The following is a 24,178-nucleotide window of genomic DNA, read 5'->3' as shown; positions in this document are numbered from 1 at the left end:
ATCCAATTAACCAACTAGAACTTATGAAAACAAGAGGAAAACAATAGACAAAAGCTAGAAGTAAATGACCAGAACTACAAACAAAATAAAAGACCAGACAGCATCCTTGCTGAAAACTAGAAAGAAAACAAAATCAAAAGGATTAAAGAACTAAAATTAAGAACTAAACCAGACAGGCAAGAATTAGGCTATAGACTAAACACAGGAAAAAATAAAACTAGAATTTAACGAGAGGAAAAAACAAAAAACTAGACTGGATGCATTATGCTCAATAGCAAGCGCTAACAAGAGTAGAAACACTAGCAAAGACAATGCACACAAAACAAACCAGCTGAAATAAGAGGGAAATGAACACAATATAAAGGGAGCAGCACATGAGGATCAGGTGAACACAATTAGACAGACACAGACTACACAAGTGGACTTGGTAACTGAAAACGAGAAGGCAGGATAAGGTGAGGACATGGCCAACACAAACAAAGACACAGCCATGTGTTCAGGCACAAGACAAACAAAGAGACATTAAACAAAGACAAGACTAACAAGACTGTCAGGGCAGGACCCTGACAGTATTATATAAAACATTATATAAATAAAAGTGACTTGACCAGTCCAATCTCACAGCAGTTCGCACATATTTTACAAGGTAGCCAATTCGTACAAATTTGTATCACCTCACTCATACAAATTCATACGATTTGAGCGAAAACCTACATATTTTACGACTTGCACAATGCGTATGAATTTGTACATATGACCTTTACCTAAACCCCGCCCCCTAAACCTACCCGTCATTGAAATCGTACAAATTTGTACGAGTGAGGTCGTATGAATTCACACAAATTAGCCACCTTGCAAAATACGTACAAATTGGTCATGAAATAGCGTTGGACTTATCCTACCCAACACATTGACCCTGCAACCTCTGTCCGTCTTTCTACACTTTTTGGAATCTCATAACAAGTTAGGCCCAGATCAGACAGAGTGCATTTTTGCAGTGAGAGGCGCCTTATTTTAATTGTTTTCTATTGGCAGTGAGCGTTATGCACGCTGTTTATGCGCCCCAAGTGCCTGACGTCAGACTTTTTTTTTCCATTGTCCAGTCGAATGAATGGAGAGGCGGGCATTCCATTGTGACAAACGTTTACCGTTGCTTAGATCTGGGCCTTAGTTTCTCCTAGAATGCACCATCACTGTGGTTAAACAGTGAGATTGTAGTCTATGAGAAACTCTGACTCGGAAGACCTTGATTAGCTAGCTCAGGTGTCTTCATGGATGTAAATAAACTGCAGGGCAGAGGCCCTCCAGGGTTGGATCTGAGGAACCGTCATATCATATCAGGTCTGCTAGACATCTGGTGTTGCCTGCTGTGGCATACAATCTTAAACGTACTGTTTCTTAGTGGTCAAATGCACTTCCAGTCTTCAGCCTTACAGTGGGTCGTTTAGGAAATGTTGGGAGAGTTCAGGAAATCGTTTATAAGTCATTATTTTAGTATTATCTGTATGTCTAAATAAACTCAAAATTGTAACTATTAAAACCATAACAACAAGTAAAATAAAATATACATTATAAGATATATTATAACATTATATAAATGGTGAATTTACACACTTTAGCTGAACACACTCATCTTTAGCTAACTATCCTCATTTAATTGCACTTGCAATTGCATTTTCTTAATAAATAAATGCTATTAGTTCTTGAAAGGTGAATTAAACTGTCATGTCTCACCCCAGTACAGAGAAAGCTCGAAAAATTATTCAAAACTCAAACAAAGCAACTATTCAAATGGCACTTAATTTTATACGTGGAATGTGAAACATCCTTTCTTTCGCCTGGTCATTTTAATCATGACCATACCACTGCCTCCCTCGAGTTCTATAAGGCAGACAAATTATCATGCTCTGCATCAAGCATTATATTACTTGCCTGATTCTTATGTTACTGATTTTGCCGTTTATTCCAAATGTTTGCTGCTGTGATGATTGTGCCAGGTTATTTTGCATTATTCTCGGAGGTCAGAGTGGGAGGACATAAAAATACCATAGCCCCCTGACTTTCTCCTAACGTCTGTCCATATAAATAAGTTTTTCATTGCACATTCAAAAAGCATTTGAGCAGCACTTGGAAAGACTGCAGAAAAGCTGGAGTCATGACCTTTTCCCCTAGCAGAGTGTGGCTACAGAAATGACCTTATATAACTGCATAATGCTGAAGTGTAGTTAAACTGCTGTCGACTCTGTAGACAGAGTGATGAGACTACACACCCAGCACCCTGCTGTTAGACTGTATGGATCTTTGATGGCCAGTTAGCACTGCATAAAGAGACCTGCAATGCTTTTCATTTGGCACAATTTCTGGCAGGTCTGCTGGCAGCATGCGTTACACATTTCATGAAAACTTAAGTCTCTACTGCCACTGTACTAATTTTACTACCTTTCTCTTTAAAGGGGTCATCGGATGCAAAGTTCACATTTACATGTTGTTTAAAGTAAACATTAATTTGTTGGCAGTGTATGTACACCAAAAGAGGCCGCTCCCACGATAGTTGATTGACATTAGACTCAGGCCCGCCCTACATCAGCTGTAACAGTCTGACCTCCATTGTTTCGATGCAGGAGCAGGGATGTGAGTTAGACAACAATATCTCTGATCGACCGATTGAGGTGTTGTGTTGCTGGATGTAATAATGAACATAGTGGTCGTCATTTACTCCCGACATCTGAGTAGCTGAAGATGCAGTGGATTATGTTTGTTTGTGAATGGAATGCACCTCCGGATCTACATAAATGCGTCTATTTTTGTGCAAATCATTCGTGATCCAGCTTCACCTACAGCAGAAGTGAGTATAAGGTTTTTTCATGAATCACCTTTCCTAATTACGTGGTAGTTAGGCAAGTTCCATGGCTAAACGTGCTAAAGTAAACAGGCTCGTCACTCCACAGAGAGAAGAGTGGGGCGGGGCGAGCAGAGCTCATTTGCATTTAAAGAAACAATCCCCTCCAAATGGGTTGATTTTTGAAGAGCTCATTTTGACACGGTAAAAAGGGTGTTGTTTTACACTACCATTGAAAAATTTTAACCAAAGTATATTATAGACTTTTAATTAAGACTCTAAAGAATCATATCAACTTGTGGAAAATGGGCATTCGATGACCCCTTTAAGCATGCTCTATGCATTTGACTGTATACACTCAGTGTTGATGTATGATAGCAATACAAGTTAATGAATAATAACCTGAAGCAGGTTTACAGTACCTTGAATATTTTTTACTTTGTGGTGTTAGTTTTTTACGGAATGTTTAGGGGGGAAAAAATATGTGATTAAGTGACTGGAATGGACTGAGAATGTTTATAATTCTTAGTGAAAGCTCATTTTCATTATGCCATGGCAATTTATACTTTGTAGCAGATGCCATAGTTAAAGCTGAAGTGTGTAACAGAGTGCTGCAGTGATGAAATAGTTTTAGGCCATCCCAAAAGTTAGCATCATCCTCTTTCTCTTGACAATAAACCCAATAGGAGTTTTCATTATGTTTTGAATTATTGCAGAAAATAAGCTCTGTGAATAACAAAAGATTCTGATTTTTACAAGTTGTGTTCATCATGATCTTCACAAATGAACACAGTTTGAAGCCTAAATTCAATTACCAGAAGTCCTCAGGTTGGTTAATCTCCTCAACACCTTATGTCAGGTATTTATCCAAAACCCCACTGAGTTAAGGATGGTGAAACAGAAAGTGCTAAAATGCTAATTAGTTTATTGGTTTTGGCCTATAAAATCTATATATTTTACCAGCAGAGGTTGTATGAGGTTGAGGTTAAACCAGGATTCATTCTGTCCACACACATAATCTGCATTAGCTCACTGCTCATTTCGCACAGCAGAGGTAAGAAAAAGATACTTTTCATCTAACCAAATCTGATTAATTATGCAAAATGTAACAAAGACAATGCAAGCTCTACATGATTTTATTGCACAATTTCTTGGAGCTGAGCACACAGCTACAGTTTTCCTCTGTTATGAACTCATTAATGTGCTAATGGCTTTTCATGTCCGCCGGTCTCTTTATGCAGCCAATACTTACAAAGGGATCCATAGTCAATTTGACCAAAAAACTCTTTGTAAGAATGAAGCCAAATTAAAAAAATATATATTGATAATAGGAAAATAATATGGCATAAATATTTTGACACAAATGTTCATTCTGTATTAGTCCTGTTTCACGCAGAATCATATTCTGTATTCTGTATGTACATATACTGAAGTCTTCAAAACTGTGCAGTGGGAACCATGGCAATTATTTAGCTGATTCTCGACCAACTTCATAATAGTAGGATACTTTTTAAAAAGTATGTTTCATATTTTTGGTTTTATGACATATTTAAATAAAATTTTAGTTTTGTAAAGAAATGCATGTTGGTGAAAGTAGTTTGTCTACACAACTACTTACCAGTTAAGCATTTAGATCTAAAAGTTTTAAAATCGAACATAAATTCAGTTGACTGGAAGTGTATACTTTCTCTTCATCTTCTGACGCCCTTTGAAACAAAATGTGTTGTTTTCTTAACAAAGTATGTGTAGCACCCCCTCTTTTTGCTGTTGCGCACATTAATTCAAATGTTAACACGATGTGACATACTTGGAGCTCCACCAAATCAAACATATCAAAATAAAGACGTACCAAACAAAGGTCCTGCCAAGAGGCCTGCTTGAACTGTACAAGCAAGGTCTTTCAATTTTGTAGCGTTCATACAACATAAAAGTGATCTGCAGAGAAATATGCAGATACAAAGTGTGGAGCACACTTTCATTAAAATATGCCAGAATGAGTAGAGTTTCAGGGCAAATGTAACATTTATCTGTCGCTTAGTAGGGGCAAGCTAATTTGCAACCAAATTATTAATATTTTTATATGTATTATTTAAATTATTTATATTTTTTGAAGCAATGGCACATTTTTGTAACAGGTACATTACCAAAATGTCAAACATTTAATGTTTTTTTCTTTCCCTTTTTTTTTTTTTTTTTTTTTTTAATTTTTAAAAGGTATTTAAAAAGTAATTTTTACTACTATATAAATATAATTTTAAAACTTTGTGTCAAAATGATGAGATTTCAATTGTTGGCAAACAAAATCACCATTTTAAAAAAAGTGTATAATGCAGATATTTTCAGTTTAAAACTAAAGCTACTTTGTTATGTTTATGTTACATAATAGTTTATCTAAAAACAACAACAAAAACATGGGACTTGTGATTCTCAGAGGGCATCAGATTGTACCATTTTCATGGAGTGTGCCAAGTTATATTTTTGTTGCGATATCATGTGACTATGGAGTTTATAAACCTTAATCAGGTTCAAGGTTCAAAGGCCTAGCTGCTTTGAGAAACAGTTTTGTTTAATCTCTTCTTTTTGATTACTATGTGAAAGTGGAATACTGTCATGTTTTCTGTGGCAGTTAATCACAAAAAAAAAAAAAAAAAAAAAAAAAAAAAAACATACTACATGAGCTGTATATAGGGTGTTCCTTAAAATTCTTCATAATAAATGTTGTGCATTAAAAAAATATTTAAAAAACTGTCACAACTTTTTATGACATCTTGTGCCATTTATGAGAACAATCCAAAGAGCATCTAGTGATTCAATGGTAGCAAGAAAATGTGTCACTAATTGCTTATATTATTTCATTATATGAATTTATTTATAAATTACACATATTATTGCACAGCATTCTTACAGTTATAGCCACTGGGCAGTGTAAAGCGGGTGCTGTACTGTATGTAATAGGTTATGTATTACAGAATAAATCCTGTCAGGCTGATCAGGTCATGAATCATCCTAATGGAGTTTATTCTGAGATAATGACCAGCTGACTGTACTGTGCATTATCCAGACGGCAAAGTAACTTGCAGTGAGAACACTTTAGTTTAATTGAGGTTTAGTGTTTCACGATCTTTATCTTGTTGGTAATCAATAGTAGCTCCCAGTCAGCTTACACGGGCTTTGAACCTTCATATCTGTAACAACTAGACCACACCACCCTATTTAACACTTGGGTACAGATATGTCATTGAACACAGTTCATTGTAATCATATAATTATTCGTATAGTAAAGGAACATTATTATTATTATTATTATTATTATTTAAATCAGCATAAATTAAATAGAGTACAGCAGACACTACCTTGATGTACAAATACCCTTTAAATAGTACATTATTTTTTTCACATTAGTGTAATGAGAATTGAGGGCACTGTGGCAATAAAATAAAAGTCACAGTGCACAAAAAATAAATCATTTTCTTGGTATAGAATATAATCTATTATTTCTTTCCTTTGGATGAAATATGAGCAGTCATGTTTTCATGGTATTCACTCTACTGCAGCTAATGTAGGAGAATTTGTTCATTTTTAAGTGTGCTTTTATAGTTTTTGGGCCACTGTAAAGGGTTAAAACATCTTTGGCCAGACGTCAAATGCTCTCTGATTCCCCACAGCGATCAGATGAGAGAGCTGCACGTTTCTCTGTGTGTCTCCGGGTCCATGTTGGAGTTGATCTGCTCTGCTGGGTCATTTCAGGCCACGTCTGTCCGATCACAGGAGTAAACGCTGATATTACAGGGATATCTAATAAAGGACATACACACATATTGTGTTGCAGCTTCGAGGTGAGCCATTATTTCCTGTGTTTCACGCCTGTGAAGTAAAACGGCAGTGCTTTGCTGTAAAATGTATCCGTGTTAAACATCGAGAGCTAAGTGCAACTCGGTTTCGCTCCGACATATAGTCGTTGTGTTTCTAAACTACATTAAATGTCACACGCTTATTTAATGTTTCACATGTGTTTTCAAGCGGATGTGGTTTTCTGCACTTTTAGCGCCTTTCGGGAAAACCGAGAGTCTTGAAGGCATTTAAGAAGCATCACCTAAGATTAAATTTACCCAGAAGCAAAAAGATTTGTTGTTGACATTCGCATGAATGTTACCTGTAATGTAATCCCTCGTGTAATGCTCCGTTGTACTGTTGTTGTTGTTGTGCTGTTGCTGCTAAAGTTATGGTTGCACGCATACGATCATGCATGCAGTACGTGCATGCGTATATCCTTTTGCAAACTTTAGTCAGACGTTATAATAAACTTTAATGACATCGACCGTTTTGTGCTCTTAAATGTGTTAGAGTTGGCCAGTGTTATTTGATTAGCTCACGGGCAGAACACAACGGTTTGACCCACTTACAGAAACTGCCTAATTTCAAAACATTTTTGAAGAAATGTCATCATTATTTAACAGGACATTATTATATACGCCAACATTGCAACATTTGGCTTTTAATCTCTGCCTTTTTATTGTAGCTATGAAAACAAAATTGTTGCAATTGTTTGTGCATGCAGTGGAAGGCCAACTATCTTCTTGTAACTGTAATTATTAACTCTTCCTGAAAGAGTTTGTTTACAATGGAATACTACCATACTGTGCATACTATTTCTGTAGAATGCATTATGCATACTGTATGCATGGAATACCCAGATGACCTTTTACATTTTGCAAAAAAAAAAAAAAAAAAAATGTTGTATTTGCAACAACAGCGGGCTGCATGGACTAAAATAAATAAATAAATCAATTCACATTTCAGTGTGCCTATTTGATTTCTCTGCCAAATCTTAATACGTTATTACGCCAAAAATATATAATGTGAAAATAACTATCAAGATGATATCTAGATCCTGTTTGCTGAATTAGCCTTGTAACATGTTGAGTCTATATGACTATGGTTTACATACTACTGCTTACCGCTGCATACAGCGCACAATTTTAGCATACTAAAAATACATAACAAGTTTGTGTTTACATAAAGCATATGTGGCAGTATATACTGGAAAGTATGCAGAAAGCAGTATGCTAGTATTCTATTCTGAACATAATAAATACCCAAATCTACTGTTGTGAATGCAGTTGTTCAGGTGTGTGTCAGAGCTGGTGATGCATTGTACAGGTTATCACTGTTCTGTGTAGAATTAAATAAGTGATATGCAAGACTAATAATAAAGGTTTTTAACAGACAAGCAAAAGAAAAGAGCATGTTGAAATATGGAGCCTATTAGTGTTCCTCTCGACTCTCCGTAGATGAGAATTTCTCTGCAGCTGGAGGGTTATTTCAGGTCAGCTCTGTGCCATGTGGATCGGTGAATCCATTTAAACTGGGCAAAACTGCAGTCGGCGAGATGACGCTGAAGTTTTTGTAATGAAGTGCATTTCATGCCAATTTACCATTTAACTTCAACTTTTTGTAGAATTAATTGCACTGGATAAGGGGTTATTACAGTTTCTAAAGGTTTGGGAGCATGATGTTGTGCATCAGTGGCCTGTACTATAAAAGCCCCTCACAGCTTTGTAGGGTGCCCCTGCTTTCCCGGTCCCAGAGCGTCTGTCATTCTACGGAGGGCCCGAGGGTGTTCAGTTTCAATAGGTACTTTTAATAGATTCTGACTTGTGTAAAAATGCCTTGATGGTATTAGCCATAATCATGAAATATTGGAAATTGGACACACTGTTCACAATACATGCTATGTGAAGGAACAATTATTATATAATATTGTGAAGTATGCAACCTCACATAGCCTCGCAGGGGCCTTTAACGGACCAAGGGGCACCACGCATCCTCTAACTCAGTGGTTTTCAATCACATTTTGTATGTTTCCTTATCTGACACACTCAGTTCAGTACATGGATCTCTCTCCTAACGAGCAGATGATCTGAATCAGGTTTGTTAAATAAGGGAGACGCACAAAATGTGCAGAACATTGGGTCGCCAGGACCAGGACTGAAAACCACTGCTCTAACTCAATGCTTGCCACGGCCCTGGCAGTACATATAATGATTAGAGACAATATAATCATCTTTACACTCTTTTGCAAAACTGTTGCTCAATAGTTTTTCCAACTGTGAGAACATCTGTCTGATATTAAAAGAGGACTAGTTTTTACTGGGTGTAGAGTAGGCCTATGTTTGTGGTTTTTGGTTGAGTTTATGGTATGGCTATTCGTAAATCGGGTGTTGGCCATTTATAGCTTTACTTTTCTAGAAAGCTGAAAAAAGTAACTTCAGAACACATGTCAGTCGAGGTATGAGGAGATATACCTAAAACAAAGACCATTTATGCATTTATATGAATTCATGTGAACAAAGTATGGCGGGTTTTCAAGCAACATATACACAGAATTGTCAAGTTTGAGTGTGGTGACCTGTGAATTCATTAAGTAAAAAGTCTTTGGACTCACAGAACATCACCATCTTTTGGCTGAAAATGCAACATGGAGAAAACTCATTTTGGCGGTTTAGCAGCATCCTGAGAAATACAGATAGACTCAAGACATGTCAAAACACAAATTACAAATTTGGACTTGCTATTTGTCACTTGTGCTTGGTGCACCCATGAACCATTGCATACTGTAATCACTTGTTGCCTTGCCACAAACATAGCTTCTTGGGAACACACCCAACAAGACAACTCTCCCAAAAAACATTGCCCAAAAAACACTATGCTGATGATATTCATAGTGTGCAGATTCTCTGTATGAATGGAATACCCTGATGACCAAATAAAATTGCCAAAATGTGCAGTACACAGCCAGAGAACACTGCATTGCATTACAACACTTAGTAAGGAAGATGTAGTAACACATTTGTAACATCTTCTCTTTGGACCAACATGAAATTGGATGTGAATGCAAAAAATCATTTAACAGACATTAATGAATAGTGAGATGTTGTGACAACACGTAGTGTACTATAGTGTAAAATTTCGTTATTAACCCCTAAATGCGTGACTGTTTCGCCAATCATTATTACATAATCTGGTCTTTAATGGATCTCTAACTTCTGCATAGCATAAAAAATTTTTATATTTTAAGACCAATTACAGAAGAATAAAATAAGGCATATTTTGTTACCTTTTGAAACTTAGAAGAGTTTCATTTTAGCACATGATTGTACCATTGCCCTTATCATCAGAGCGCACGTCCGCAGTACATTCAGCAACTGGCTCATAATCGCCATCTCAACCACATTCGCAAAACTATCGTTTTCACTGACTTCAAAATCAATAGTTTGATCGTCGGCAGCTTATTCAACACATCCACCATCAAATAACAGTGACATTTATATTTGCATACACTAATTGCTCTACAGTAAAGCCGTTCAAACCAATTCAGTTTTTGCTGATGATATTCTTTTGTTTTATGCCTACGATAATTACAAGTGAAAAATCACATCATTATTGTCTATCAAACGGTGCCACCTCGAGGAACAAAGGTGAATTGCATGTATCTAGTCCTCAAGTATTTACATATTTTTGCACACAAAAAATATACTTGCACTATTACACACCTCGGGTCTTTAGCGACCCTATACACTTTTTTACAAAAAAAATTAATCAGAAAACAGACAGATTATTTTAGATTTTATTTTTTTTTTTTCTTGTTTTATTGTTTAATTGTTTATAATGAATAAATTGAGGAATACTAAGAAAGCTGATGTCAAACTTAAAAAAAAAATGAAAGAGGGAGAGGGTAGTAAATGACGTCCTGATTCACTAAAGACCAGAGGTATACATTTAATGGTTAAAATACACATTTTTTTTTTTTTTTTTTTTTTTTTTTTCAATTGTGTGGATTAGAGTCCATGCTATTTATTGAAAGTACAGGTATATGCAGTAAACAGTATTTTTATCTTGATTCTTATGGGAATAAATTCAGGATGCTCTAAATGAGAGTGGATTTGTCCACAAGTGATTTGCATCAAATTCATAAACCACCGTTTTCTTAACTCTTGCTCTCGGAATACTCTGCAAGATCTTTGAGTAAGTCGAGTGTGTGATTCTCAGGTCCAGTTAACACAATAAATCCATTTCATATACAGGCCTAGACTGCATGGACACATTTACAGGTGTCAGATCTCTCTCCTTGAGTTTGCTTCAGCTCAACCACAGGTCACAATTATTCATACATAACAAAAAAAAATCTTAAAATAAAATAAAAATATCCATTTATTTCCATCAAGTGGGTGTGATATGTTCCATGATGCTGTAAACAGGGCCATCTCTTTACAAACTGTAATTACTTAGCTGTATGGTTATATTTATGATTTATGTGTCCCTATTTTAACCTCCCTTGTCCCTAAAATCATGTCTGACATTTTCTGTGGCCAGCATTGAGTTCCAATGACTGTAAATCAATAATTCTTCAAATTCCTCTGGATTTCTGCATTTCTAATACAGTAGTCGTATTCATGTGGCAGAGATTGTTTTCTGTTCCATAAGGGAATGGATTTAACGGCAGAATCTTATTAGGAAACGCATTTTGGCGGCCTTTCTTTCATGCCTAGTTTAATTTAGCTCTGTTATAAAAAGGTCTTCGAAAAGGATCTCTGTAAGATTCAGTTTTCAGAAGTGAAAGCATTCTAATTTCTTCAGACTCGAGGAGAGTCATTGTTTGTCTGTGTTGTGAATTAGTTCACCTAAAAGCAGGTAAGTCTGGTTTGTTTGCATGCATTCTTGTGGAGGAGCAGCACTTGTCTGTCTGTCTTCATAGCCAGACTGTGGGCTAACTGACAGTGACAGAAAATGGTTTTACACTGGGAAAGTGTTTGCTGCTGTCTTTTTTAAAATGTGTTTTTGTACTGTGCTATGTTTTGTATTATACTATTCTATTATACAGTACTACTAACGGGAGGTGGGGATGAATGGTGAAAATCTGTGAAAATGGCTCCATACAAATCCAAAGCAGAATCAAGAGTTGTACCTCTCTGTGCAAACATATGGTGTTTCATTCCTGAATGTTTTTGAGCAAATCAATTAAGTGAATTATTAAAATATGAGAATATAAAAATATGAGTGCATGCACACACTGACGGTGCCCAGCTTTGACTCCAGAAGCTGCTTAACATCCCATAATTAATGTTAATGTACACACGGACTTTACCCTCGGCTATATAATTGTGTGTAGACATTTTACAGGAATAACAACTTTGTTATTTTGTTATTTGACCGTTTGAAAAAGTATACACTAAACTGCATAATATGTTGCCCTCTAACCTTTCCTTCTGTTGCTGCACAGTTCTTTTTCATGCACCAAACTTAAGTGAGGTGAACTTTTGTCTGTGTTGTGATTGGATTCACTGGAATTTGCTGCCTTGAAGTTGAGGAAAATGTGAGGTAAATCCATTAGAGAGAGAGACTGACTTAAGTTTTCAATGGTGAACACTGTGAATAATTTGTGTTATGTAGCAACAAATTCGGGTGCATTGCTTTGGTAGAGAAATAAATACTGTTTCTTTTGCAAACAGTAAAGTGCTGATCATTCTGGATTAAATTAGAATGAATTCACTACATCTACATGAGACTAGATACCCATGAAACATGATTGAGCAAGCATTATTTGGGAAGGTCAGAAAGTTTCATGTGGACAAATGCTTATGGATTTTCTGATTAGGTTTTTGTGTACCTAATTAATGGATAGTTTTTATTTTCTTGTTTTAGACAAAAAAAAGAGCAGCTCTTCAGTGACAGACTCATTCATAGTAAATTAAGCTACTTTTCAGGAGATAATCACTGACCTTTTCAAAGTTTTGCTAACTTATATTGCCTAAGTGTGTAACAAGAGCAAATTTATCATTTGTAGGCTCCGACTAATGCCATGCACATTTCTAAACCTTTGTAGTGTTTTGCTTTTGATAATCTTAAAGATTGAGATGGGGTGGAACCATTTGTGACCCTGGACCACAAAACCAGTCTTATGTTGCATGGGTACATTTGTAGCAATAGGCAAAAATACATCAGATGGGTCAAATTTATTGATTTTTATTTGATGCCAAAATTCATTAGGATATTAAGTAAAGATCATGTTCCATGAAGATGTTTTGTCAATTTCCTACCGTAAATATATCAACTTTTTTTTTTTTATTATTAATATGCATTGCTATGAACTTCATTTGGACAACTTTAAAGGCAATTTTTCTCAGTATTTTGATTTTTTTTTTTTTTTTTGGCACCATCAGATTCCAGATTTTCAAATAGTTGTATCTTGGCCAAGTATTGTCCTTTCCTTGTCCTTTTTTAACACTTATGACTGGTTTTGTGGTCCAGGGTCAAATTTATCTAATCTTCTGATATCAACTCGTCAAAATAGAAGATAGAATAATAAAATCCAGACAAACAGCATCCACACACGTTTCATAGTATGTTATTGTTTCTAGTTCTATCCTTTTTTTTTTTTTTTTTTTCTTTTTTTTTTACACTGGCTGCTACCCTGAGTTGAGGGTAGTCTCTTGGCATATTTTTGCCATACGTTTGAGTTTACTCTGTTTTAGAGAATGCTGCAAATTCATTCATGATGGTGCATTATGGTGCATTATAACTCTCATGAAACCAGTGCAATGCACTCTGATGTAGACATCCATCTCACCAGTGGGGACTTCCAAAGAAATGAATCCAGTTATGCTTTGGTATTAATATTTGCTGAATTCCCACTTGATTCAAACTGACCCAACTACTTTTGCACCCTCAAACCAGAGCTTGCAGAATCAGGTCATCAAGCTCTGTTTCTGTGTTTCTGTTGTGGATGTGCACAAATTTATTATGGCAACTGATGTGGATACACTAGATATTCACCACTAGATTGAATCTGAATGACCAGATCAGATTTCATCACTTGAACAGTGGAGAGTTAGTGCAAAATATCAGATTTGAAAACCAGATCAGAATTGGGTGTAGTGTGTGTGTGTGTGTGTGTGAACAAGGCCTAAGGCATTAAGCGCTCATGTTTCTAAGGCCAGAAGGTTTTTTGCTTGTCGTTGTGAGATTGGACAGAGGTAAAATGGCATTAGTCTTACAGTCTCTTCACCTGCTCATTTATTCATTCAGTGGTTTATCTCCATTCTCTCTCTTTCTTGCGTCATCAGCCTTTCGTGCAGTAATGTATTTGCACCTTTGACTGGCCAGCAAGTACCATGTCTATCATTCTTCTATCATTCTTCTATCATTTTAATTGGCTGGGCCATTAATAATTATGCAACACTGGAAAAAAAGCAGCTTTATGTCAGTCTCGAAAACAGCTTTTAGATAAGACCTCAGGGCTGAAGGTAAAACCCACACAAACATCCCTATTCTATTCCATCTTCTATTACTTTTTCTCTGTATGAAATGGCATTTTGTTGGCTTCATAATTTTAAGTTCTTAAATGTATATATGATTTAATAATTAAATGTAATATTAGCTTATCTATCAGCTTGAACTACAACAGTCTGTTTTATTGGTTAAATAATGCAAAAAATATTACAGGAACATTTTGCTCAGTGAAATGAGTAAAAAGGAACATTCTTTTATTTACCCTTACTTTGATTTATTCCAAAACCTTATGCTTTAAACATTTTTGAAAAATCTCTTTCTTTGACCAAGTTTGTCAAGCTTGGCTTGTTGGGGAAAAAAACATGGCTGTGACAACATTTCTAATTTCAAAATGATATTTACTTTGCTTGTTGTTGAGCAGCACATTTAAAGTGAAATGTCCAGTGACTGGCGATTGGCACATTCAGTTTTATCCAACACAGATGATATTATGATGGTTGTTGTGCATATCCCTGCATTTTGGAAGTGAAATGTTTGGTAAGTGGTGCTAAAAGTTAAAAATTATTTATTGCAATAGTGTTAACGAATGTGAGAGATAAATAATTACCCACATTGTCTGTGAATACAACTGTGGTCAAGCGTCACTATGAATTTCACGTATGTAAACAGTGGTTGAAATTGTTCAGTAGATAAACATTCAGAAAACTAATTTATAAAAACTTAAAATGGCTTTACTTACATGATTATTAGATGTAATACATCAGTGCTGACATTAATGCAAACTTTGTGTTCATGTTTAATTGACTTTTGCTTTTCTCCTCAATGTTGTTTGTTTCATATTAATATACATTGGCAGGTCTATTAAGCTGCATTTACACAGCAGCATCATGGACAGGTCCAATATTTGGGTGCACTTTTAGTTTTTTTCCTGGTTGTTCAATTGCTCTTTTTCCTGCTTGTTTAATTGCTCTTTAATTTTTAATTTTACAGCTAACTATGTTTCATAACTCAAAGTTTTACATTAATGTGTTTTGACCAAGAAGTGCATTTAAATGTTCACACAGCTGTGTTATCTCATCTTCATAGAGCGCAGATACCACGTATGTTGGCATTTGAAAGCAGCTGCCTGTAAATCATATCAGTTACCGAATAGAGTCAGAACTCAGACCTGCAGAAGATGTCTAGACTTTTATACTTTTATGTAATTAGTAAACTTTATTTAACATGCATAACAGCCATTAATGCACATATTAGTGTTACATAAATGCCTGATATGTAGCTAGTTTATGCAGCTTGGCTCTAAGAAATAGTCACAAGATAATTCATCAAGATCCTGTCCCAATAAAAATGTAAATTTGCCTGAATTAAGTAATATACAGCCATGAATGTGCAGAAGATGTCTAGACTTTTATACTTTTATGTAATTAGTAAACTTTATTTAACATGCATAACAGCCATTAATGCACATATTAGTGTTACATAAATGCCTGATATGTAGCTAGTTTATGCAGCTTGGCTCTAAGAAATAGTCACAAGATAATTCATCAAGATCCTGTCCCAATAAAAATGTAAATTTGCCTGAATTAAGTAATATACAGCCATGAATGTGCACGTTGAAATGAAATGAAACCGCTGAATTTTTTTTTTTTTTTCTCCTCCTCCTCTCTCTGTTGTCTATATGCTCATCATTAGTTTTGTTAAGTCTGAGTCTGCTAAAATAATCTGTCAAGTCCTGTCCCAGTAAAGACTTAATTTGCATGAATTAAATAATGCAGCCATGAATGAGCGCATGTTGAAAATTTAAGCGCTTAGATTTTATTTTGGTGTTTTTATGCCTTTTATTTAGATAGGACAGTGTAGGTGGACAGGAAGCAAAAAGGGTGGGATCGGGAAAGATCCGGAAACATTTACTATATAACCATTATTTCACTAATACACATCTAAATAAATACAACTCTATGAAAATGATGTATTATCTCTGCGAGCAATCGCAGTTTCAGTATAGTTCTGTGTAAATGCATAGATAAACAGCGCTTTGTCAGAATCTAGAACAGTAAATAAATATCAGTTCTGCATATCGGTTATCCTGGCATATAAACATGCAAAAAAATCTTATCGGTTGTAAAAAATCAATATCGGTTGATCACTACTGATAGATGATTTTATAGCACTTCATACAATACATATTGTTTCAAAGCAGCTTCACCGTATTAAACATGAAAGTAGCAGAATCTATGAAGTGAACTTCAAAAATTAGACAAATCCAAATTCTGTTGTAAAGCAGCTGTGGCAAGACAACAGTGTCTTTATTCAGCCCCAGTCAGTTCAGTATTGATTCAGTTCAGTTCAATAACCATGAAAAGTTCATTAATTATGAAATAAGTTCAATTCAGCTATAAGCAGCTCTACTGAAGACAGTAATGTCGTTATTCTGCTCAAGTTCATGCAGTTGTTGAACTTTTCAAGTGTTTTCTTTTTTTTTATTTTTTTTCAAATTTTGTCAGAAAGCATAAGATGCTCAGAAACATTCTCTGCCTCACAAAGGCAGATTCCATTATCCTAGACAGTTTTAAAGCAGGGTAAGAGAGAATAATGTTCAATGTTGTAATAAGTCCCAGTAGTGCTATAAACAGCTGCTGAAGAGACAGGCAGTGCAGTCACTCTCTAAAGTCTTAGAGCCAAACATCTTCACTACTTCTCAGTGATACCAATAAATAGTACTATTTCACAGAACATATATTTTAATAGCCAATTTTATGATGAAGTAATGTATAACATGCTTCTGAATGATAACCGTATTCATACAATAGGTTTTTTTTTTTTTTTTTTTTTTTTTTTTACATGCAAAGTGCTTAAACGAATGCCATGACAGCATTCGTTTCTTCTTTCTGCTATTAGGTTTTTGATTATACTATAGTGGCCAAGGGGCAGTTGGCCAGTAGCTTGAATGACTAGATTTCTCTTAACTACTTGATGTGCCAGTTTGCAGCTGTTTACACCAACTGTAAACCTACACGCAAATAACACACACACACACATTCACAAACACTAAATTCAGATGCTGCGCAGATTAACACTGGCCAGAATTGGGATTGATTTTACATACTGTATATATGAAGCAAATGGTTTTTTTTTGTTGTTGTTTTTTTTCCATTGCCTTTGTGGTTTTGGAATAGTACATGTGAATTCATGTCAATGACACACATCTTCTTTCAGAAGATTTACTTCATGCGCTGCAAATGCTTTCATCAAGGAAAGAAACCATTACTGGTTTATAAATTGCAGTAAAAGTAATAACAGGTAGTATTACTGTTTCACATTTTAATGAACTGTAAGTCTGTGTTTGATGAAAAATCACAGTAAATATGGTTTGATCTGTCAAGATCTGTAAAATACATAACATTATGATGAGAATGCTATTGCAATACAATGTTAAATTCTTTGTGCTATACAGTTGCCTGTTATAGCCCATTGTAATAGACATTGGCACTCTGTTGCCCCTTGAATACTGGTTGCTACAAAAGTACTGGCTAAGAATTTGCATCTGCATAGACCATGTTGCTGGTCTTACATTTGAATGTCTTAGCATTGTGATAGATGCACACTTCACTGCTGTCCATATAGACCAAAATAGCACATTTTGTGCCAAGATAATAGTTGCCTTGTGACTGCAAAACCCAATTGCACTTTCGTTCTCTATGGGTGCTGTGTGCAGGCTTGCGCAGAGATTGTGGGGTTGGCAGCAGAGCACAGCAACCGGTAAAAGTCATAAAGTTGAGTAATGCTCCTTTTTATGCAAATGAGAGGCAAAAAAAGTTCATCCGTAAATTAATATTGTCATCTTTTATACTCATATCATTACAATTTGCATGATTTTCTTTGTTCTGCTGAACACAAAATATATATTTGCAGAGTCCTTGATCTCTTTTTGTGGATACAATACAGTCAGTGGGGTCCATGGGGTATTGTACAAATGTAGTAATGGCTTGTTTAACCTTTTTCCTTGTACACAGAATGTCAATTACTGAGTTAGTTCATTATTAAACTTACAGGAGAACTCCACTTCCAGAACAACAATTTACAAATAATTTACTCGCCCCCTTGTCATCCAAGATGTTCATGTCTTTCTTTCTACAGTCATAAAGAAATTATGTTTTTGAGGAAAACATTTCAGCATTTTTCTCCATATAATGGACTGATACGGTGCCCCGATTTTGAACTCCCAAATTGCAGTTTAAATGCGGCTTCAAACGATCGCAAACGATCCCAGCTGTGAAAGAAAGGTCTTGTCTAGCGTAACAATCAGTTATTTTCATAAAACTAATGCAATTTATATACTTTTTAATGCCAAATGAGAAGAAAGAAATGAAAGAAAATGCTGTTGTTTACAGTGGCAATTGTTTGAGCCGGTTAGAGAGAATGGACTGTTTGTTTTCACTCTGACGGGGATTCCAGCGCTATGGGCCACATCAAGTGAATTAGATTTGAAGGGAATCTTAACAATCAAATTGTGCTCCATAATCCCAGGAAAACTGAGTAGAAAAATGTGTTTTTGTCTCTGAACAGTGGGCTTGTGTTATTTAAAGGTGATGTTTGATCTTGTTTTCTTGCAAGCTCCATTATTCCACATCTGAATTAAATATGCTGAAAGAAAATCCGACAACAGAGTCTTCCAGAAGGGTTCGTTTTTCTTCAGTAAAGGAAAGTGTGAATTAGCAGTTTGTGTTGTTTCTAAACGCATACAGATTGAAGAAGCCTGAGTTGCTTAGAGACGGGGTTGATTTTGGCATTGAGAGCGTTTGCCCTTGTTTGGCTGAATTTGAGCCGTGATTGATTGTAAATGCTAATATGAGCAGGAGCACATTTATATATTTATCAGCTCTGTGTGAGTCCAGCCCCGTTCTTTGCACTGTTGTTTCGGTATTGTTTCACTGATAATAGCTTTTCAGGAAGTGAACACGGAAATGGCACAGCTGTGTGTTTAGCCACATATGACTTAAGATGGTCTACAGTAAAAAAAAATCCTGTCAACCACAATTGGTGTCACAATCTTTAGAAGTTGATAGGAAATAATTTTTTTTTTCAGTCTTTCTAAAAAGCCTTTAGGGTAAAAATGCTGAACTCTTTCTGCACTGAGTTGTGGCTCTTCATATGATGTGGTGTATGTGCTCATACATCTATAGAGAGCACAACCCGGTGTCATTCAGTTCCTCAGACAGTGGCGGCTCTATCAGATCTCTTCCATGCGTGTGGAGAATGTGGTTTCTCACTCAAATGCCTATTTGTCATCACATGCAAGTCCAAAAATATTGAACCACTTTAAATAAAGTACTGTGATGGTACGGTATCATATGGCGATCTGTCATTTGGAGGCATTTAGAAATACTAAAAATATGAGGATAAAAAAGACAACAACAAAAGCAAATGTGAGATAAAAACTCCAGCTTTACCAGGAAAAAACAAATGTCTGTCTATCTGTAGGATTGGGTATCGAAAATTGATTCCGATTCCAGAATTGGATACTTACGGTCAGGAATCGGATACTTCTTGTGAAATTAAAATTTCGATTCCACCTGTCGATTCCTATATGCGGTTCTTTTTTTTTTCTTTCATTTGTGAGGACCATACTTGCCGATCTGCCAGGACCTTGCTCGCTAATCTAAGCGCATAGCTCCAAAGTATGGCTTGTGATCAGAAGTCGAAAAAGCTAAGTAGCCTATAATATTTGTGATAAGCTAAACATATTGCAGTAGATGTGTCACCACCAATATGACAAAGCATTTAATTAATTTAACAACTTGTTAAAGATCACAAACACGATTCAAATACCAACGTGATTCTGTTCCTAAATTACAGTGTTTCATCTGTTTGATTCCTCAACCTTTCTTCCGTGCAGCGAACGATCATACTAGTGTGATTTGAACATTCAAATCTGCTGCCGCTGCCCTAAAGAGAGACACTGTCATGTATATGAATGAAACAGTTTCACAGTCTTTCAACCACACAGTTCTTTATTACAAACATTCAAATAATCACAAGAGTACTGGGATAAAAGTTCACAGTCTGGATATAACTCTGATATGTACGGTAGAGATCAAAATGGAGTAAATCATCATTTTGAAAGTTAATTTGACATTCCAAATAATGTTAAAGATTTATCGATTATGTTGTTAGGTCAGTAGATGGCAAAAGGGGGCTGTTAATAATGTGTTTGTCTTTGATCATTTATTCAAAAACACTGATTCATCCAGTAATGAACAAAGTAAATCTTGATGGAATCACTGAATCATTTACTTATAAATTAGGCCTACTTGTGATTGTACAACTACATTGTTTAGTTGTCTGTTTTTTTTTTCTCTTCAGAATCGTAAGAGAACCTCAACTTCCATTTAAAAAAAAACAACAACCCAGTTTATCCAGAATCATAGAGCGCATTTTTGCAAACAGGACTTAAGTGAGTCTTGTTTTTATGTAGCCTGTTTATTTTTGTTCATGGTATTCAGCTGCAACTAAATGTTTAGCAAAAAAAACAAAAACAGAATAAATATGCTTGATATCATCTTTTTATTCACATTGGAAATCGAAACTGGGAATCGAAAATAATCGGAATCGATAAGCAGAATCGGAATCTGAATTGATAATATTCTAATGATACCCAACCCTATCTATCTATGTGTCGTTCTATCATAGCCATGTGATATCTATATCAGCAAGGCTGTGATTCGGCCGCAGGCCAAGTGTCATAGGTAATCACAGTCATGCTGATATAGAGCGATATCACACAGCTCCAAGTGTGATATTGCATTTACAACAGCACAAGTGTGTAAATAAATAATTAAATAAATCTTAAAAACCACTTTATATGCAGAACTACTTTGTTCCACTATGGATTTAGATTTCAAGTTGACAGTTTAACAGCTGAGCCGATCCCTTCTTTACTAGCTCGAAAACCTCACTTTAAAACTAGTAACAAAGTAACGCTGAATTGCTTCATTGAAAGCTTATTGTATTATTGTATTCAAAACTTACTGTATTATGTAGTATAATAAGAGGGAGATGGACTGATGCATCTGATACAGCATTCATTTCTGAGCTCAATCTCACATTCAGCATAACACATCAGTTTGAATGTCAGCTAGTGATCGACCACTATTGATCGACCACCGATATTTATTTACTGTTATACAGTAAATAAATGACTGAGTGAAGTCCATACTTTACTTTGGGTTTTCCTCCTGTTAGTCATCTTTAAAAAAAAATGTTGAAAATTAGCAGTCTTTCATGTTTAGTTTAATCTTCATACTACATCAGTAAAAACATTTTATTTATAAAAAGCATCAGCTCCAATTATTAAATGGAGAAAATGTATAAGTCATCTTCATTTTAAACTACAGTGTTAGCAGTTAAGCTGTTTAATAGGCTAAAGAGTGAAGAATAATTCACTCGATAATATTATTTCACTGAATAATATTGTCTGGAATATTGGAATATAACAAACAAAACATCATATTTTATTGCATTTCTCAACTGGTACGTTACTTCAGAATTACAATTTTTTTTGACATTCTAGATTATGAAATGCGAGCTGACAAAGCACTGTCTATCTATGCATTTACACAGAACTATACTCAAACTGCAGTCGCTCGCGGAGATAATAAATCATTAATTTCCACAGAGTTGTATTTCTTTAGATGTATATTAGTGTAATAATGGTTGTTTTGTTAATGTTAATATAATTTAGGTTGTTTTTAAAAAGTGAATCTTGATTTAAAAACTACATGTGGTGGCAGTGCTGGAGCATCAACGCGGTGCTCGATATATCGGTCGATCTCTAATGTCAGCTGAGTATCTTTATCATACTGTTCTTTCAACTGTTAAGAGGATTTCTGATGACAGTGCATTTGTTGGCTACATATTGCAAGGTGTTCTTGAAAGTAAAAAAAAATGTCCTTGTTTACAACCCTGTTTCAGTCTTTTTTTTAATATAGAAGTCTTTACTGTGGACTCGCTCATAAACGCAGTCTCTTGTCACCATGTAATGGCAGAACAATGTAACTAAAATCACTATCACAAACACACACATTTCCCAATACCAGATGCTATTATTAAATACTACTGTAAAATATTATTTATTGAATAATAATATTTAATAAACAACAACAACCATCATGTAAAAGTTGCTAAGCAATTTAGTCAAAAGTACAGAGACAGTGCTCTGATATACAGCATTAAAGATATGTAAAAATATGACGTTATGAGACTTTGCGCTCAGCCAAAACTGTTTGCTCTGGAACAAATTATAGATTAATGAGACCAAAGACTGCCCTTTCGATTAACCCTAAACAAATTATATCTCATGTTTAACCACTATCGAGACATCAGAGCCAGCGGCAAATTCCAGAAGAACTGGAAAGGTGAAGCTGCTCTTGGGGGGGGTTCATGAGTGCTGAATGGCCACTGACGTCCTGGACCTCACTTCTCCAAAAACACTGAAGCAAATATTCGAACAGGTGTTATCTTTATTAACAAAACACATATTTAAAGTCAGTAAAACAGTATTGTTTATAAAATTATAGTAGATTTGGTCGCTCATCATGACACTCGCTGTGAGAAATGCTGCAAACTGAGTGATACAAACGGTGACATGTTTCCTGTAGTGGTATTGGGTGAATATCTCATTGATGGACAAACCTCTCAGCCAGTTAGATTCGAGAACCTCAATTATAATCATGATATGAAATTTTCTCTAATTCTATCTTTGCCAGCTTTGTTATGCTAGCTTTATGTATTGCTGCATTTTGACACATCATTAAAGAGACAAGATGTTAGTTATTGAAGCTAAACTGTTTTCATGTTTAATTTATGAAAAAATAAAATAAAATAAATTCTTTAATAAAATCTTAGGGGCTATTTTAAACTCATTATTGGTGGAAGCAACACATAAATCGTGTCTCTACAAGGAAGTATTTTAGTGTTTTTTTGGAAATAGCTGAACTGAAATAGCTCTTCTCAGAGACATAATTCAATGACATTTCTATTCCTCGTGATGAGCGGCTTTCTCTTTTGTGCAGTTGCTTGCTTTGTGCTCTTCATGCCCAGAACTGATAGCTTGATGAGCATATCAGGGAATCTCAGAGCAGCTGGCAGCGGTTTGTCTGGGTTTTAAACAGGGTCCAACTCTTTATTCTGATCCCTCAAAAGCCACTGGTCTTTCTTGTCTTCGACTAGACATGTGCAGACATGTTCTTTGTTTAAGTGGGGTTTTTTTTGTTTGTTTTAAACAAGATAGAGAGAGAGAATAAGAGTACATTATCACTGTCTTATTCCCCAAAGGGTTCTGTTGAAAGGCGATTTAGTGCATTAATGTTGTTTGAAAAACACCAAAGAACATTGGTGTTGTTAAGGATGGCAAAGGGTTTGTCCAGACTCTGACAGATGAAAGGTTTTAGTAGGAAAGTTTGTTGTCATTAGCAATCACCGGCATGCAAGTGTTGAAACGTGAAATTCAACATCTATGCTTACTGAAAGTTTTGCAGAATGAGTGTTGGATTAAAGCCAGTTTATTTTATGTCACTAAGATGTTTAGTTTTTTTTGTTGTTTTTTTTTTTGGATGCATTGGATGCATTTCTCTTTGGAAAGTAAATTGAATCAGATACAGAATGTCTTAAAGTAATAATAAAATGCATTGTGCAAAATGAATAAATAATTTAAGCTTGAATTTTTCAAACATCACTCAACTAGTCAACTAGGCCTATATTATTATTATTATTATTATTATTATTATTATTATTATTTTTATTTAATTTTTTTTCCCAAGATTAAGTTGCATATGTCATTGATTAACTTGCAATGTAGAGGGTTGATTTTACAGCTTATTTACTTGGCTTAAAAAACACCTGACCAATGTAAATAACAACATAAGCTATTTAAATAATTGGTGAGAAAAATCTAGATGAACTTTAGGTTGTCAGAATAGATACTCATCCATTGATTTGTCAGTATTAGAAATGCACAGCAGACCAAGCATTTGAGAGTGTGGAAGTGTGTAA

General features: G+C 35.2%; 1 protein-coding gene across 4 annotated transcripts in view; it reads left to right on the top strand.

Moving 5' to 3' along the window:
- The first annotated feature begins 6,492 nt into the window (after nucleotides 1-6,492).
- The window catches only part of thrb (thyroid hormone receptor beta), a 117,782-nt gene continuing 100,096 nt past the window's right edge, over nucleotides 6,493-24,178 (top strand). For 2 of the 4 annotated variants that reach the window (XM_051137335.1, XM_051137336.1), the window contains exon 1: nucleotides 6,493-6,675. The gene's annotated coding sequence lies outside the window, so the exon portion shown is untranslated. The remainder of the gene's footprint in view (nucleotides 6,676-24,178) is intronic. The other 2 variants (XM_051137337.1, XM_051137338.1) reach the window with 2 other exon arrangements.

The sequence above is a fragment of the Labeo rohita genome, chromosome 19 (genome assembly GCF_022985175.1).
Source record: "Labeo rohita strain BAU-BD-2019 chromosome 19, IGBB_LRoh.1.0, whole genome shotgun sequence".
NCBI classification, from domain to species: domain Eukaryota; kingdom Metazoa; phylum Chordata; class Actinopteri; order Cypriniformes; family Cyprinidae; genus Labeo; species Labeo rohita.
Note: the sequence above shows the minus strand (reverse complement) of the source record. Positions and strands in the feature narration are given on the sequence as shown.